The sequence below is a fragment of the Opisthocomus hoazin genome, chromosome 5, assembly GCF_030867145.1.
Source record: "Opisthocomus hoazin isolate bOpiHoa1 chromosome 5, bOpiHoa1.hap1, whole genome shotgun sequence".
Classification (NCBI taxonomy): domain Eukaryota; kingdom Metazoa; phylum Chordata; class Aves; order Opisthocomiformes; family Opisthocomidae; genus Opisthocomus; species Opisthocomus hoazin.
Genome location: NC_134418.1, coordinates 15,301,313 through 15,321,327, shown reverse-complemented (window position 1 = coordinate 15,321,327; position 20,015 = coordinate 15,301,313).

Below are 20,015 nucleotides of genomic sequence, written 5' to 3'. Positions count from 1 at the left end.
TGAAGCGCCTCAGATTGGCAACTGTCTTCTATCCCCTTCATCAAATAAGATCTTTGACTGATACATGAAGGTTGGAACATTCTCACAAATTCAAATATTTTCCCCCAAATAAAGACTCTTTAAAATGAAAAACTGAAGTCACATAGTAGGCCAGAATACATTAGTTTTCAGGTGAACGTGGTTTCTCACACTAATCTAGTCACTTTAACCACTTGCACAATTTTCTTGAAAGTTCAGGTTTTCAACAGATAGCTGTACTTAGCAAGCCTATCAGAGCCATCACCTACTTAAGAAATTGATGAATTTTGACGGCAATTTGTGTACTTGATAGCAATTTCTAGCTCTGAATTAATTTCTCTGATCTTATGGTAACTCGTGGTGCTACCACTTCATCCCCTCTCTGCCTTGAGCTTTTTGGGGTGAAAAGGCATGATTAGATTTCTGTCCAACACCTTTCCAAAGTCACCAAATTTTCTCTTCTGTGTATTTTTATGAGCCACAGGAGTGTCACATCCAGGGAGGATGATTCACTGGTAGTGAGAGTGGAATAAACTACAGCAGCCAAATAAGCTTCTCAATACAACAGTGAAATTTTAACAAGGGTGGCCTGAGAACCCTGTTTTGCTCCTTTTTCTAGGTTGTGTATGTTAAGCATATTGCCTAAAACTGTGTTGTTCTTCTGGGTAAATGCACAGCTCTGTATAAAGGGTAAAGGCACTGATAAAGCATGCTTTCCCCTGATACGACCTGAAATGATGGTATGATGCTTGCAGAGCATTCAAAGCTAGACAGTTCCTAACAAAGCTGGCATTTGGGGAAACAGCACGTGCTGTGAATCTTTGGGCTGGTAAGTATAATAACAAACACTGCAGGCAAATTTGCTAGAAAAGGAAAATAAATGAATCTGTCCTCAGTCTAGTCTGGAGGTGGCTCAGCTGTGGAGCTCTGAAGTCACAGCGTCTCTGTGGCAGTTGATGGTGAAGTTGTCACACTGAAGGGACTGCAGCTGTGCTGAGACAGTTGCCAGACTGCATGCTCCCAACAGGAGTTGTTCTACTGTGCAAAATGTCTCTAGTTATATTTCATATCGTCAGATTATGAGTGGAGGATATTTCTTAATCATGATTTTTTTCCTCAAGTTTGCAGCCAGCAAATTCCTCATTCACATCAACACAAAACATTCCTTCCAACTGTGGATATTCATTCAGATCAGCCTACAGGAACGAGGTCTTCGGCTGGAGAAAACACAAATACTTAAATTTCTTTGAAGCAGTGCAGTCTTAAAAATTCTTTTCCTTTGATTATATAAAGTTGCTGTCTCGTCTAATAGCACAATAGCAGAGGAAGCTTTGGGCTACGGACGTGCTGTTGGATCCAAGTCTAATGTTTAGACAATTTCTTCTGCTTATTTAATAACAGACACTGTTGAATCAGTTCTTTGCCTCATTAACTTCTCTTTGACAAAATTTACTTGACATGCTCTGCTTAGTGTTGTGCTTTGGCTCTCTTATAAACTTTTATTTCAGACTCATCAGGGGTTTTATGAGTGTGGGACATTAAAGCAAACACATTTACAGTTGCATTCTCCCATTGAGATACTGCTGGCCTTAGATTTTATACCTCCAGTTTTAATTTCTTCTGAATATGTCATATGACTGGATACTAGATTCTATTGAAACTGTCCTTTTATGAAGGAGCAGCAGACTAGAAGATCTACGAATCCCATCTCATTTCAAAATGTACATACACTTGAAGGTATGTGCACTTAAGGACATTATCTTGAGAATGTTCTTGATTTATTCATGAGTATTGTGCATTGCCAACGAGTACCTCCATGTTAGTAAGCAGTTTTTCCAATGAAGTCTGTGGAATTGTTTGGTGTCTAGGAAATTATAACTGAGTTTTTGTTAGTTTGCACGCCAGGGTCAGTGTGGTGAAGATGGACACTTTTCTCCTGCGTGCTATATCTATGTAATCCTGAGTTCTATCATCTATGACAGAATGGTATTGTGAACCACAATTAATTTCCTTTACAATAGTGTGGATAACTTCACGGCTCATTAGACTGATGATTTCATTCTGAATTGTTGGACTTGTGTAATCTTGTTTTCTCTTCAGCTAGCTTCCCAGGGTCTCATTGTCATTGCTGTGAAGCTTCAGTAATTCAATAAAATTCTCCTCATCAATCTGATGGCCATGAATTACTAAGCTTTGTCTACTCTAGTAATGTATGGCAATTATTATTTTATACAGTGAGGAAAACCAATTTCCCACCTAACATTTCAGCTTGCTTTATCCTTCAGACATGCTGGAAAATGTGAGATTCCAATATTCCAATCAAAGAAAAATAATTCGGTGACAATTTAAACAAGTTATTGGCTAGGAAGCATCGACGAACGGTGGAACTTTGGCACTGAAGCAGATTTCTCTTCCTCCCCTCCACCACTGGTGACTTGTTCCCTTCTGCTGCTGCTGTAGGTAAAGCTTAGTGTCAAGTGCTATAACTGTGGCACCAGAGATAAGGCATTCGCTGATAGGTTAACTTCGTATGGATGGTGAATTTGTGATATCACACCAAAGGACTTAAGAAACAGACATGGAGAAGTAGAAATCACTGAGACACAAGCATAAAAATATTTTATGAGTATTTTTAGAAGATAATGGTAAGAGCTTTTTTCTGGTAATCAAAAGTTTGAAGACTGTTTGCTTGCCTAAGTCTGCCAGAATACAATGTCATGACATTATTCTTGGAGCTATACCAGAATATGGTACTTTCATGAATGACATTAAGGTGGCTTATATTCAGATTTCTCCGTCACCAAAAAAACAGCATGAAAGATAAAGGGAATGGTGAGAAAAAGTGAGAACCAGAACAGACAATTTGCAAATTGAAGAATGGAAAAGCAAATACATACTGTGGTTAACTGCTGTTAAGCTAACATTCAGACAAGAGGATGCATGAGTTTTTATTTCACACATCTCATCAGAAACATTGAACTGCAGTTGGTACATGGGACAACAAGCCTGTCATGTATAGTTTTCTTAGAAATGTTAGGTCTGTTCATACATGTAGAATTTAAGTTAGAAGTTGAGAATAAGACTTGTCTCATGTTTTCATTATTCATCTATTTGTGTCTCAGTTCTCACCTATGAATGGGAACTAGTTTATCAGTACCACAGAAACTTTTAACAAAAACAAACAAATCCAAGATTAAAAATATTCACATATTAAGGTGAGGGGATGCCTATACATGCCTAGGAACAAGTCTAAAACCAAGACCTTATTTCACTGTCATTTGTGAAGAGCATAATAAAACAAATGCTTAATGACAAAATGCTTTATTTGATAACATTTCAAGTAAAACATCTTTGTATATGACATGAACTATGCAGCATGGATTATGAAGGTAATCTCATTCTGGTATGTTTTGTGTTCTGGCAACTTCCTATCATAGCATCATTGTCTTTCACAGTCATAGCTAAATACCGGAGAGCTTCCAAGAGGAACTGGACAAAAAGAATTAATGAATGAGAAGTGAGAAGGGTTTGGGCCACAAGCTTTAAACTTTTATGTCATAGAACAGACCAGGAGAAAATATTGCTTATAATACATAAAATATTTTTTATAATACATAAATGAACAACAGTATAGTTACAGTATGTTTAGAATATTACTACGTTGTGCTGTGGTTTGTATTAAATACATTACTGCACTTTCATATTTAACCTGTATTTTTAAATCTGACTGCATTCATTATAGCATTTATTTCAGAGTAAATATTCTAATTATAGAGTTTATTGGTAGTTAAATTATAAATATAAAAAAGAATAACCATACTGTGTAATTAGTATATTAAAGAGTAATTTTAGCCCTTTTGGGCATGTATCAGCTAAACTGCTATTGTTTAAATATTCTTTTGAATTATATCTAGTGTGTACACAGTGACAATTGTAACATGGCACCATGAAGTTTATTAGAGCACCTGAATTCTGCCAGACTCATAGGGCTCAATCTTGAACTTAGCCAGGACGTCTTTATATTATATATTTTACGCAAACTATGTCTATCACTGAATTACATAGCAGGTGGAAATTTCAGTTTGTAGAGAATCCTCTGATAGCTAAAGGTGGTGTCACAGTCCCTGCACCACTTTCATGCATGGGAATATGCTGGGAGGAAATACAGAAGCCTCAGATAAGTCTGAAGTAGCAGCATGGGACTGAGAAGGCTCTTGTTATCAAATTACAGGTTGAAGCAACTTTGCTCTTAGCCTTGCCCAAAAAACTATGAATACACAACAAATGACTTTATATTTTCACTGAGATACCAATGGACAACACTCAGCTGACTAAGTTAATGGAGACTTGTTAGGAAGTTTTAAGATGTCTACATAATACCAATATCTGCACAGTGCTGGTGTGAGGAGGTCTGTGACCGTTAATTGTAGTATTCTGCCTCAATCTGTGTACAAAGTGCTCCTATGGAAGCCAGTGGGAGCTTGGGAGCTGCACCACATCCTGAGGCTAGTTGGCCAGAAGAAAGTAAAAGGACTCCTTTTTTCTTTATCTAAATCTTACAGCAATTCTTTCAGTTCTGCTGGTGCTTGCACTCATAAATGTGAATGGGCTTCACAACGCAACCAGCGTGTATTCAAGCCTTGTTGAAAAACCTATTCAGATTAGTTTTACTATTCTCTATTTGGTGCAGAGTGCTATGGTGATCAGTATAGAATCATAGAATTAGAAAATGGTTTGTGTTGGAAGGGACCTTATAGATCACCTAGTTCCAACCCCCTGCCAAGGGCAGGGACACCTTCCACTAGACCAGGTTGCTCGAAGCCCCATCCAACCTGGCCTTGAACACTGCCAGGGAGGGAGCATCCACAACTTCTCTGGGTAACCTGTTCCAGTGCCTCACCACCCTCATGGTGAAGAATTTCTTTCTTATATCCAATCTAAATCTACCCTCTTTCAGCTTGAAGCCATTGCCCCTTGTCTGCTCACTACATGCCCTTGTAAGAAGTCCCTCTCCAGCTTTCTCGTAGGCCCCCTTCACGTACTGGGAGCCTGCACTAAGGTCTTTCCAGAGCATTCTCTTCTCCAGGCTGAACAGTCCCAACTCATTGTTTTTGTGGCCCTCCTCTGTACCCACTTCAACAGGTCCATGTCTTTCCTATGCTCAATACGTGATATGTGAATCTACCAGCTTTGATATGAGTAGACATTTAGTTTCATTCACATAAAGCTGACACATTATTTTCATTCATGCGACACTGGGAAGTTTAGTAAAAGATTTTTTTTTTTTACTTCTGTATAACTTTGATTTTTAGAAACAATATGAGATGGAGGATTTAATACTTTTGGGACTTCTCCAACGGTTTCTCAACTCCCTTCTCAACTATCCTAGCAATTTCAGACATTTTAACACAGGTTGTATTATGTTTTATTGTTATCTTAGTATCTCAAATTACACTCTCTATGGGACACAATCTTCAATACTGTAGGTAAATAGTTGTTCACATCAGGAAAAAGGGGCCTGCTTGTCTTGTTTGATCTAAGTGGAAGACTGGCCATGGCATACATTTTGACATTTGGAAATACTGGGTAGAATTAACAAGTTCTGCACCAGAAATTTATCTATCTGTCTGTCTGTCTGTCTGTCTGTCTATCTATCTATCTATCTATCTATCTATCTATCTATCTATCTATCTATCTATCTATTTATGTCTAGTAAATTATGGGTAAATCCTTTGTTTTATGCTTCAGTTCTGTGACAATTCCATTACAGGCTTTTTATTTTTCGTAGCAGGGAAAAGACTGATATTTACTGCACATTTCTAAAGCAGATCTGTATGTCAAAATCCCTGCTTCTCTTTGTATTAGATCTTTTTGTAATTACTGAAGTTCAGTCTTACAGTCATCATGTGAAATGCTACATTTTGTTTATTGGAGATCAAAGTTTTGGTGGGCACAAGACTTCTCAAAGACCAATACATGTCACTTACGTTTACCCTATGGCAAACTGTACTTAAGGAAAAAGTCAACACTGATTTCTGGGTGAAGTTTAAATACGTTTTTGTGTTATGAAGCTTACAGTGCTCAGTTTGTGATTGCTCGAGATGTTGCCTCTAGACCCTCATTGTCCAGTCACTTCTCTGTGGATAGTCTTCTTAAATTGTCTGCATTCTCATAGCTACAGTGCCCCCTCCCACAAGGAAGGAAAGCATTCACTTTTTTCTGAGCACCTTGAGTTACCATACCGCAATCAATTAATTTGCTGTGGAATTTGTTCAAAATCCATTTGGTTTCTGTCTGTTCCACTCTCAGCATAACAGTCATAAGAGGTGACTTATGCCCCAAAGCGAAACAATGCAGGCTGTAGATGAGCAACCCCTTGACATGAGACCTTAAGTCCTGTTAACTGTGGTAAGCAATGATCTGGGGCATGATGGGAAGCTTAGCAAGATGACATTCAGGTCAGGCTTGAAAGAAGATCAAGAAAATTTTGAATATGTTTACTGAAAATTTTTCCCCAGCAAAGGAGAAGGCATTGAAGTGCTCATTTGGGACATGTGCAAAGTCAACTTACATGATGAGAGGCAGTAAGTGACCTCTGGATACTGCATAAAAATTCTATGAGTTGTGCAGTTTGGCATGAAGGCCTTTGTAACAGAGAAAGGGAATCTGTCTCAGGATCGGTGCATTCTCCTGAGTGAGACATCTAGCAAAGGAAGCAGGAGACCCACATGGATCAGCAAGGAGCTTCTAGGGGAACTCAGACGGAAGAGAAAAGTCTACGGAAGGTGGAAAGAGGGACAGGCCACTTGGAAGGAATACAGGAAGGTTGTCAGAGCATGCAGGGTTGCAAAGAGGAAAGGTAAGGTCCACCTGGAATTCAATCTGGCAAGGGATGTCAAAAACAACAAGAAGGGCTTCTTCAACTACATCAGCAGCAAAAGGAAGGCTAGGGACAATGTGGGGCCGCTGCTGAATGAGATGGGTGTCCTGGTTACAGAGGATGCAGAGAAGGCAGAGTTACTGAATGCCTTCTTTGCTTCAGTCTTCAGTGCCAAGGCAGGCCCTCAGGAGTCTCAGGCCCTGGAGGTAAGAGAGGAAGCCTTCAGAAAGGATGACCCTTCCTTGGTCAAGGAGGACTGTGTGAGGGATCATTTAAGCAATGTGGATGTCCACAAATCCATGGGCCCCGAAGGAATGCACCCATGAGTGCTGAGGGAGCTGGCAGATGTCATTGCTGAGCCACTCTTCATCATCTTTCAAAGGTCCTGGAGGACAGGAGAGGTGCCTGAGGACTGGAGAAAGGCCAGTGTCACTCCAGTCTTCAAAAAGGGCAAGAAGGAGGACCCAGCAAACCACAGGCCAGTCAGCCTCACCTCCATCCTGGGAAAAATGATGCAGCAACTCATTCATCATCAAGCAAGTGGAGGAAAAGGTTATCAGGTGTAGTCAACATGGATTCACCAAGGGGAAATCATGCTTGACCAATCTGATAGCTGTTTACGATGGCATGACTGGCTGGGTAGATGAGGGGAGAGCAGTGGATGTTGTCTACCTCGACTTCAGCAAGGCTTTTGACACAGTCTCCCATAACATCCACCTAGGGAAGCTCAGGAAGCGTGGGCTAGGTGGGTGGTCAGTGAGGTGGATAGAGAACTGGCTGAATGGCAGAGCTCAGAGGGTTGTCATCAGCGGCACTGAGTCTAGTTGGAGGCCAGTAACTAGTGGTGTCCCCCAGGGGTCAGTACTGGGCCCCAGTCTTATTCAACTTCTTCATCAATGACTTGGATGAAGAGTCAGAGTGTAGTACCCTCAGCAAGTTTGCTGATGACACCAAACTGGGAGGAGTGGTAGGTAGACTGGAAGGCTGTGCTGCCATTCAGTGAGACCTGGACAGGGTGGAGAGTAGGGCGCAGAGGAACCTTATGAAGATCAACAAGGGCAAATGCAGGGTCCTGCACCTGGGGGGGAACAACTCAATTCACCAGTACAGGCTTGGGGCAGACCTGCTGGAGAGCAGCTCTGCAGAGAGGGACCTGGGTGTCCTGGTGGATGACAGGTTAGCCATGAGCCAGCAGTGTGCCCTTGCTGCCAAGAAGGCCAATGGGATGCTGGGGTGCATTAGGAGGAGTGGGGCCAGCAGGTCAAGGGAGGTTTTCCTTCCCCTCTACACTGCCCTAGTGAGGCCTCATCTGGAGTACTCTGTCCAGTTCTAGGCTCCCCAATTCAAGAAAGATGAGGAGCTACTGGAGAGAGTCCAGTGGAGGGCTACGAGAATGATGAGGGCACTGAAACATCTCTCCTATGAGGAAAGGCTGAGGGAGCTGGGCTTGTTTAGCCTGCAGAAGAGAAGGCTGAGAGGGGACCTTAAAAATGCCTATAAATATCTTAAGGGTGGATGTCAGGAGGATGGGGCCAGACTCTTTTCAGTGGTGCCCAGCGACAGGACAAGGGGCAACGGACACAAACTGAAGCATAGGAAGTTCCATCTGAACATGAGGAAGAACTTCTTCCCTCTGAGGGTTACGGAGCACTGGAACAGGCTGCCCAGGGAGGTTGTGGAGTCTTCTTCTCTGGAGATATTCAAAACCCACCTGGACGCAGTCCTGTGCAGCCTGCTCCAGTTGACCCTGCTTTGGCAAGGGAGATGGACTAGATGATCCACAAAGGTCCCTTCCAACCCCCACCATTCTGTGACTCTGTGATTCTGTCTTGGATGTATTAGAGAAATGGGAATCAACTGAGAGATGCCATCAGAGATGTAACATGATCAAAGTGATGAATAGGAACTTTTTGTGTAGACTTGTATGGGATAAAACTCTATTTGTTACAGTAAAAATAACCCAGATGTTACATAAGAACTTGGATGAGAAATTACCAGTGTAGATATATAGTTATGTCTATGAGGTTACAGAAGCAAAGAAACCCTATAGTAATTAGGCTTGTGGGTGATCTGGACATATGGACGTATCATGGAGAGCTAGAAAGAGATAGAGAAAGGCAGTTCAGACCTGGAGCATTACTGACTTTGTAAGCAAACCAAGATGATTTCTACAGAGAATAGAATGATGACTATTTTATGGTGTAGAATCCATTTTAACTTGCTTTACTGGATATGTCATTTAAAACCTGTTGCTGGCTAATGGTATAGTCACATAGCAGAGTTCTTTTAACAAGAGAAGAAACCATTTTCTATTTAATAGTGTAATCCAAGAAGCAAAATCTTTTCAATGTACTTTTTCACATAGTGCCATTTTAAAAGTTTATTTTCCATGTGATGGGCTATAGGAAAAGAATCTGGCAACCATTTTAGTCAACCAACCAATCATAAACCCACCCAGGACTTAAAATCTGTACTTTACAACTTTGGACACACCATTCTTTCTGGTTTCTGACAGCAATTTTTTCAGCTTGTATTTCAAGACTTCTTAGAAGTCTTTGTCCCTGCATATCCATTTTGCTCAGTACCAGCTGAACTGAGATCACCTCTGTTCACCTTAAGCCAGTCTTACAGCTATAATAAAGGCAATTTTTTCAGACACAGACTGACATTCCTATTACAAAGAGCATTTCCTCTAAGTTGTAGCTAAGATATGTAACAGTGAGCAGTTCACACTGGGGTGGTCTGAGCTACATTCACTCTTTCACTGATCTTGAACCGAACTCGAGAATAATCATCGCACCCATTGCTGTTTTTCAGAGTGCTACTAGAATATAAACTGCAGGTTTGAGGCTACATATGCCCAAGTATTTACTCAGTAGGTCTTATTTAACTAGTGAATCAAAATGTGATTCAGTGGAGTATTTCAGCAGAGAGATCGTTGCTAGTAGCCATGATCTGTAAGTCCTACAGCCACAGCAGTGGCACACATACTTGCTTTAGGGAAATTTACATCCATCAGGGAACATGTAAACAGTACAAGTCAGCCTGAGCAGTAAGAGATAAAATTCCAAGTTTTGGATTCTTAAAAAGTCTTTTATGTTCTACGTGAATAGAGTATAGGTGGAGACCAAACACATACTGTCCAAATTTGATTCAGTAAAGCTGAAACTTTCTGCCTTGCCCTTGGCCTCACAGTGCACCCCACATTAAAACCATTCAATAAAATTTGATATGTTGCCAACTGTTGCCTGCCTGAAGATTAAACTACTTAAGTTTTCAATTACCTATGATATAATACAACAAAGACACAAGAGTAGTGTCTTTAACTCCAGCTGAGCAATCAAAAAAAAAAAAGGCTATTTACACTGTATAAAACCTGAATAAAGAGATGGGCTTTGCACTGTGCCCTGAAGATCAATAGAGGGGGACTTGGTCTACCCATGTAGCTTTCTAGTATAACTGTGGCAATTTGGGGCCTGATTTTAAGCATATATAACCCTTGACATCGATGCACTTCTGAAGATGCTTGATCTTAGTAACTCACTGATGAGTGAGTGCGAAAGGGCATGTCTGTACTGTATCCTGTTGCAGACATATCTGAGCTAACTCTAGCTGATAAAAGTAAAAAAATTTAGCTGTGTTAAAATGGCATTTAACCTTCTGAGATGTAGTTGTAGTAAGTCAACCACAGAGTCATGATAATGTGGCTCTGCTCTTTCTGGGCTTTACTGTCTGCTTTAAATTAATGCTGCTCTGTGCTCTGTGGACAAACCTGCACACAGAATTAATTGGTTGGTCTCTACTGTGGTTCCGACTTACACAATATAGACTTAATCACTGCTTCCTACTGTTTTATCTCTGTAGATCTGATCCTTAAATTAGCAAGAATAGTGTTCTTTCTATTTCTCCTCACTGACTCTAAAGGAAGGCTAGATGATTTTTTCAGCTGGAGAAGTTCATATTATGAATACATTAGTTGAGATGAATCCTATTCTTAATGTTTCGAGCTGAAGAGTAGTACAGTAAAGGTAGAATCTTGCTTCCAGTAGCAGGTTTGTATTATTAAAGTCAGCAGACCTAATTAATCAAAGTATTGCAATTTCTGCATGCAGAAGATGCAGCCCCAGTGACTCGTGGAATACAGGGGTGAAAACTCCAGACCTGAAAAGTCTGATGAGGATTTGATGTTCTTATCTGCAGCTAAGAAGCTACCAAATCTTTTGGTCTCAGCTATTCTCAAGAGACTTGCAGCAGTGCGTGAGGACAGAAAGTGTATATCTCAGGTAGTTAAGTCTCAGATCATGTAAGGCTCTCCAAATGAAAAAAGCATGCTAATTTGCACTCTGAAGGGAAGCAGTAACTAATGTACTGGTGCAGTGGGATTCTTCTGACCAGTTTGACTAAAGAAGCGGGTCACTGCATCTGCACCAGCTGGAGCTTCTGAGTGACTTTCAGGAGCACAATATGTTTAGCAAGGGGCATGGTAATCTAATCAGTGAATGGAAAAGCATGACTGTAGGCAAAATGTGGCAGAATGGGAAGAACTTCCTAGTTTAAAAAGGAAAACAAAATCAACTTTCCTCAGCATTTCTGAACATGTATTTGTTTATATATTTCCAGGGGCTATAATTAATTTGATTTCTATGTTATAAATCTCATTGCCAAACATTTTAATATCATATCAACAGCAGTCTTAAGTAAAATTGTATCTTACCAGTTGTAAACTGCTGCATTTTAAATTGCTGCTTCAATGTGAGTTGAAGAAATACGTTCAAAAGCATCTGATCCTATTTGCAGTTAACTCCAATCTGCAAACTCGTTACTTTGCTAAGAGTCCTAAAAGCGGCTCCTGCTGAGGTCATGCACAGGGAATGAATTTAATACATTTTCAAAGTCATAACAAGCTTACATCTAAAGTAGCAAGCTGACTCCCTAAGGAAAAGAGTGGTCTTTTATTCAGTGGAGAAGCAACTAAATATTGCAGAGTATGCCGATTTTGTTGAACAGTACTTTCAAATGGCTGTGATATGGGAACATTTGAATACTTTAATGTAAATCATGACTCTATAATAAGTTATGAAATTACAGAAGATGTAAAATTAATCTATTAATCACTTTAGTTAGTATGTCTTCTCCTTTGGAGACCTATGAAATATCTTATGTAAAGACAGTAGGCTCTGTCCTTAAGGAGCTTTTGTCATATTAGGTCTAATAGAAGGAACAACATTGAAAAAAATGTAATGCATGTCTCATACACGAAATCATATTATCCATCTATTCTGCCATAGAGTGAAAAAAACCCTTTTGCTGAGTTTGCATGCCTTAAATAATTTTTATTTTGTCGTAATTTGTAGCAAACTGATAGAACCTCTGCTGAAAGTGTTGGACCAACCTCCACACTTGATTGCACTGGTGAAAATTTGGAATTACTGCCTTGAAATCAGAGAAGGTTCAATGAATGGAATTTGACACATACAAAGTGTATTTTGTCCCATTATCTTTTTGCAGTAAAGGGAAACTTTAGATAGTTTCCCTGTTCTGCACCGTAAATTCCTATATCATTCTATGGATTGCAAAGGAAGAGAGCCTTTGGCATATTAGATCAAATTGATGGTATAAACTGCTTATGTAAAAGGAAACAGTATCAGTTGCTTTAAAGAAAGGTAAAAGAAACTGTGCAAAGAAGAGGTATGGAATAACCTGCCACAAGGGCAGAAATATGGTGAAATACAGGAAAAGCATATGTATATAAAAAGAAAGGGGATAATATAGCAAATGCATGCAAGGACATTAACTCTCTTTTCTAAAAATATTTGAAATTCCTCTGTGCTACATAAATTATCAACAGTTATCCCTTTTATTAAATATTTAGAGTAAATTCTCTATTTAAAAAAAAGCTGGGTACTTCTTTTGCATCCAATGAATATTCATTGGGAAGTTCATTGGTGGGTGCCTATTCAAAACTGAAAGATCAAAAGGGAACTGTGTCAATTTTGTCCTTTTCTGGGTTGACTGCTATTTTTTGATGTAATAAATTGCCAATTTTAGAAGGGTAAAGAACAGAAATGGAAACGAGTATGCCTTTCAGGAGACTTTTGACTGTGCCATTATGAATAGTCTCCAAACAAACAGCTTGTTGCAAGCCATTCACAGAGCAGATAGACATCCAATTGTTAGCCATGCAAATAGCCATATCCAATGGTCAGACAGCTGTTAGCTGGCTCTTAGAATGATTGGTAACCAGACTGTTGTAGAGCTTACTCATGCCTACAGGCTGCTAGGTCTCATCTTTTGCTAAAATCTTATTAATAAATTGAACACGTTTTATGGGATCACTGATGTCTATCGCTTCCCTTCTCACTATTTCCTTCAGTAATAAGTAGAAGACAAAACCAAAAACAGAACAAGCAGGAAAAACATATTTACAGGTTATCTTTACAGACCAGAGTTTTATCTCAATAGGAGTATCATAGGTAAAATTAAAGCATTTTTTGTGCAACCATTGCAACACCTTTGAACTTCTAAGTGCAAGTATGTTCTACAGGCACACACAAACACAGAGACACACTCACACATGCTGCTTATACAGTTCTACACATATTTCTTAGTCTCAAAGCCTTATTGTGAAAATGTGTACACCAGGAACAAATATGGTCTTTTAAAGGTTCATGAAAACTGCCACTGATATCTAGGAAAGTATTTTGCAGGTGCTTTTCTAGAACACCAGGCAATTGTACACTCTTTTGATTGTGGATGTCTTTTCATGTCTTGATGAAGTTTTACATGTAGCAAGAAGAATTTGTCTGACATAAATGAGCTAAAAATACTTGGGATAAATTGAAAAAATAAAGGAAGTTAAAAGCGTACTAGACATCACAGAATCACAGAATCACAGAATGTTCAGGGTTGGAAGGGACCTCTGTGGGTCATCTAGTCCAACACCCCTGACGAAGCAGGGTCACCTACAGCAGGCTGCACAGGACCTTGTCCAGGCGGGTCTTGAATATCTCCAGAGAAAGAGACTCCACAACCTCCCTGGGCAGCCAGTTCCAGTGCTCCGTAACCCTCAGAGGGAAGAAGTTCTTCCTCATGTTCAGACGGAACTTCCTGTGCCTCAGTTTGTGCCCATTGTGCCCCTTGTCCTGTCGCTGGGCACCACTGAAAAGAGTTTGGCCCCATCCTCCTGACACCCACCCTTGAGATATTTATAAGCATTTATTAGGTCCCCTCGCAGCCTATGGGTTGCAGTAGATAGATAGCAAAGGTTAGGTGTAGCATTACATGGCATCATAATGCCCAAGTCCATCTAGAGGTGACTCTCTGTGTAGCTATTTTCCATATTGAAAGTTAGGACAATTACTGTGCTACACCTCACAGAGATGTTAGAGGTTAAAAATCACAGTAGTAACAGAATGATTGAAATGAGGTCTAGAAATACATTACACTACCTCAAAAATATGAAGTTAAAACACAATTTGGAGGGACTGGAATAGTTAATATTCTTCTCGTTGTTTGTCACAGAACTACTTCCTTCTGAACATCATGAATATATGCACTTAGGAGCTTCTTGGAATGTTGCTGCTAAACCTGTGCCTTGTCCTGTGAGAGTTCCAAATGGGCTTGTGGACTAATAGGTTTTCCCTCTTAGTACACGGAACTGACTGAAAGTGTTCATCTTTTATTTTCCATAACTATTTGGAATCTAGCAAATGTTTCCTTTGTTTCAACCAGTTAAGTATATCCATTAATCAAAGACTCTTCACTGGTATTTTTCAGTTCCTCCAGATTTCTTAACTGTGTATCTTTTGTTAATTACCTCAAAACCTGCTTTAATACTCCTTACAAGGTATCTGATTTTCCTGTTGCTGGATGTAAGTTCACTAGGTGAAAGCTACCATGAAACAATTTAATGAGAGCTTCCATCTCATTGTTTTTTTACTAATTATTATTTATGTATCCAGTGCCCCAGGTGTCTATGGAGCTTAACAGGCAGTTTAAAAAAAGGCCATAACCCAATTAACTAAATCAGTAACTATTAAAAAAAGGTGCAAGTGTTTGGGAAAAGGGCAAGATGACAAGAATGACTGCAAGATTGAAAGGCCACAAATATGCTTACTGTTACAGATGAAACTTGCCCATTTACAGCAAACTAAAATGGAAAGACTGGAAAGACGACTGAAGTGCTTAACATTGGGTGCCTAACTGGAAGCTGAGGGCTTTGGAGAGAGATCTGAAAAAAGGAGAATCATTGTGCAGGGATAAGAAGCATGACGCAAACAAAAGCATGTGCCCTTTGTGAAACAAAGAGGCTAACGGAAGTAGAATCTGTCAGGCTGCTGCGGGGAAACAGGGTAAGTCAATAGAGGGGTTGAGACAAACCTTTTCCCTGGAAAGTGAGGTCGAGAAACTGTTTGCTAACATCCCTCGCTGTGCTTGGAGCTGCACACTACACAGAAGACATTGTCTGGGCCACAAAAGCATTTACTATCTACAAGACTGATAGTTTAGTTTTATCCACCATGGTTCTTGCAGCTACCTTTGCCAAACTGCAGCTATGCCAAAGCTTAAGAATAGGCTGACTTCCACTGTCAGAATTTATTGGACCATAGAGGAGAGAACTGGACCACAATTCACTAATTTCTCCACTGCAGTGAATGTGCATAGAATTTGTAAACCTCCTGCTGGACTGCATTATGGGTTCCATGAAGGAACTTCTTCTCCTGAGTGAACATGCAAGGATGCAGTGCTGCTTTCCTGAGTAAACCAGAACTTTGAATTTTGTGGTTGCCATTTGTCCAAATATTTCTCTCATGTTTAAAGTGCAGATTCTCCTTTTATTCCGATTGCATCTTTGATGACATGGGAAAGATACACAATTCTGTGCTATTTCAGACTTTTTACTACCAACCTCAGACATGGCATCAAATCTTCATCTTTGACAGAACTTCAAATTTGACTTTAACCTTCAGAAGTGAAAAGTACTTCTCTTAACTTTACTGTAACTACCTTGCTTAACCATAGTTGAAAATGTGACTTCTGTCTTGATTTACTGGAATATGACATTTTAATAATTTCTGTATCTTTCTTTGTAATGATCTCTTAGTTCTGATCTGAATATGTTGACTGAAGCACCAGCACTGAAAATACACACCAGCTAATCTAAAATAAGACAGACAATTAAGGTTACATTTTTCTCACAGTGACAAAAAAATGTAAAAGTTCCTGGTGCTGCACCTTCGCTGCCTATTTATTCAGTTATATTTCCTCATATTTACTAAGACTGTAATACTCATTTCAGTAAAACCATCAATGGAATAAATAAAGCTGTTCCTTGATTTTGGCTGCATGCACTAGCTAGTAAGATGCTTTTCTTGGTAAACTGCTTTTAAGGATGCAGGTGTAGGCCGATCCTTTATGACAATGGTGCTGCTTCAATAGTCCTGTGTCCAAAGTGGATGGCTGCAGGCCAATATCCAGTTAACTTCCTGGATACAAGGAAAAGCAAACTATCTCTTTTAATTTAAATATACCTCTCTTTTTCTAAGTAGAACCGTTAGTTTTTGTTGATGGGACTAATGCTTTGCATTTAGCCCAAATTACAATAGGAAAGGAGATGCTTAAGGGTAACTGCGTGATGAAAGGACTACATTAGAGTACGAGTCCAGGGGCTGCTGTTTCCTATTTGTAATGCTGAATCTACATGCAAGTCATATTTAAGCTATAAACGGTGGCGCCTAGGGAGTATACACTAAGATTGCCTTGAGAAACTAAATACTTTTATCAAATCACCACATGGACTTGTGTTCAAAAAACACTCTTGAACAACATGGCTTTTCCTATATTCACCTTCAGATAATAAATGGGAATTTCAGCAACCTAGACAAGTTAATTAACATGTTGCCCCTGATCTTTCATAGTTTTACTTAAAGATGCCTACTTATACGTAATTTCAGACTATAGATAATTTCACACACCATGCATAGTTTCAGCTAGCCTTCACCGATCAGCCTTGTGTAAATAAACAGAAATATAGTGCAGTCCTGCTACCTTCTGCTTTTTCATGAGAGAACTGTTAGACTATGCCATCCATTTTCTCTCATCACAGAAATATCATTTGTAATTGGGCTAGTTTAATTGTTTGATGCTACGAAGTTTTAGCCTGCAGAAGAACGTGTTTTGGGCACTGGTTTGGAGGAAGTTTCGAATAAAGAGACAGGCCCTGGCTAAATGGAAGAAACGCATCCAGAGTGTCTGATTTTCAGCATGGCAGTAGAAAGAGACATGCTCAGGATGCCTCAATGGGGCAATAGTCTGTTTGAGTGAAACAATTTTCATTGTAGTAGGAGAAGCACTGATAAACATGAAGATGTTACTGAATATACTTCAATCCATAGCAGCTGAATAGAGTCTTATTAACTCAGACGTCGTTACTTGCAAAGTAAAGGGGAAGACACGATTTTCTGAAACAGGAGAAGAAGAATAGTAAGGGTACATCAGTTTAACAGCCTCCATATCTGTATATGTATTTGAGGAATATGTCAAGTGATCAAGAGGAATGATACAGCATCTGATGGTGATTATGGCTTTGGAGGCATAATGGAAATTCTGATGGGTGGATTGTGAAGTGAAATCTCAGTTCAAATATAAGAAAGAAATCAACGGAAAGATGAGATGTCCTTAGCGTCATAGCTATAAACAAGCTCACAGCTATAATCTGACAATGCAAGTGGAATATAATATATAAAGCAGAATGTAAACCTGTATATAATCAGCAATAGCTGTAAAATTTGAAGGCATCAGAAAACTGAGTACTCTGTATATCCCTAGTAAATGTTGTGTACCTCTTGTATACTACTTTTGCATCAGTGTGTCAAAGTATCCAGAGCCCTATGGCCACAGCCCAAGCCAAAACAATTTCAATGTCAGTTACAAGTATGACCAAGTCTGAACTGAGGAGTGTATATTAAGATCTGAGCCACTATAAGCTGCAATGAATTACGCTCTCCATGAAAATGAAAAATTTGAAAACAATAAATAGCCATGATCAGTACTGGGTGGGGATGAATATGGGCAGTGATAAGGAGAAAAGGGAAAGAGAAGGAGAAAGAAGTGCAGTCCAGTAGGTGGTCATTTAAAGCTTACATATGGGGAAATAAAGTTTTCTTCCCAGAGGGATTCAGAAGAAAATACTTAGCTTTTACAAATATGTACAGAGAAGTGGTTCTTTCTAAATGAACAGAGGATAAGAATTGGTGGTAATCTTCCCAACATTAGCTATGAAACTCGTTTTCCTTGATCAGATATTAATAAGAAAAAATACTGAAAATGGAAGTACTGTGAATTTTAAATTATTATGCAAAAACAATAAAAAAATATACACAGGAATGAATTAGGGTAGCACTAAAACTGCCAGCACTAGCCTAACTTTGCTAACATTAAAGCCAATAGTAAAAGCTAACACTGTTTATGGTGGAATTTGGGTTAGGTGAGTGGCGAATGCTTTTGAAAATTCCCCCCTCAGAGGATAACTGAACCATCAACCACAATTGCTTGGTGAAGAGTAGTTCTTGCCAGATGAGTTGTATGTTTTGTTTTGGTTTGTTTTATTTTCTGTATGGGAAAGCATAACAAGACTAGCAAATGATGAGAAAAGTGGGGGAGGATACTGGAGTCTTAGTAGAATGGTCACTGTGGTTCCTCATGGACTCTTCCCCTTAGCTCAGTTTGGCAGGGAGAGCAGTCCTTGCTCCACTGTCTGTCCAACGGCTGTGATCAAGCAAAAGGCAGAATTTGCCCAGAGACAGATGTATGGTGGTCTTGCTAGAGGAAAATTGTGACACTTATGAAGCTAGCTAATTTCCTTGAAATTTACTCACACACATAGATGGACAGTATTTCAACACAGTTCTGCCTTGGTGCCAAGGTTTTGTACAGCACCAACCATGCTGTCAGCACTTACCAACAAACACAAAGTGATGTACAGCCTAAGAAGTATATGGTGTTGGAGAATGAAAGGCTAGAAATACAAGCAAAACGTGTATCTACCAGGAGAAATAGATTTTACCATCCAGTAACATGAGAATACTTAATATTTACATTTGCCAGAGGTTCAACCTAATACAATTTTAAAAAAAAACAACTTTCAAAACAGTTGTGCTGAGATCATTGGTGGAGATAAAACTTAGCAAACTGGACATTACATCTGAGTTTCTAAGGCAATACAACGTCAGAAAAGAAATAATGAAATTCAATCTTAAGCTCTTAGGGTTTACTAATAAATAACAATATTTGACAAAGAATATAGCAATAAAACCCTATAAGATTATAGGACTATCAAACTTTGTGATACCGCTTTGCCAAAAGGATGCATCAGCTGCACAGAGCACAAAGAAAAGAAGAATGATGACTCAAGTAGTGCCATCTAGGCTACATTTTCCAAAATACAAATTCAAATGTGGTAAGCAATTTCATTTTTTTTATACTGGCATGTCTTGTCTTGGACATCTTAGAGAAATAATTGTGAAGAGATCATTTACCAATGTATTTTGACTGACATTTTTGTCTTTTTTACCTAACAAGCTAGCTTAAGATGTTAACTCAGTTAAAAAATATCATTCCCTCCAAAAGAAGAAATAGTCAAAAACATTGTGGAGGATATCATGCTCATGACGGGCTACAAAGGCAAGGCAAAAAAAGCAGTTAAATCAAGAATGAACCGTTATCTCCTTTTTCTGATGCTGAAATCAGACAGGGAATTCCCTCATATTTATCCCTGAGCTTGAGTAAATTCAAATTTCCTAGGATTCTTTCTGCTGCTGCTGCCTTCTTTTTTGTCTGGTGACATGGGCAAAGTGGCAGAAGCATACCACATGCAATAGGAGTTATCCCAAGATGTTACTGGGATCCAGGCTTTTTCCACCACTTGATGAGGTGAGAGCCTTTATGTGACAGTAGGTAGTTCAAGCCACTGAGACAATCTCCAAAGGTCTGTCTGTGCTGCATTAGCTGCATCCAAGCACAGATTTTTATGTATTGCCTTTTAAGTCAGTTTTGTCTAAACTACTTAATCCACCCCTGAGTTTCTGTTTCGCAAATATGTTTCCTTGCTCCCGATCTG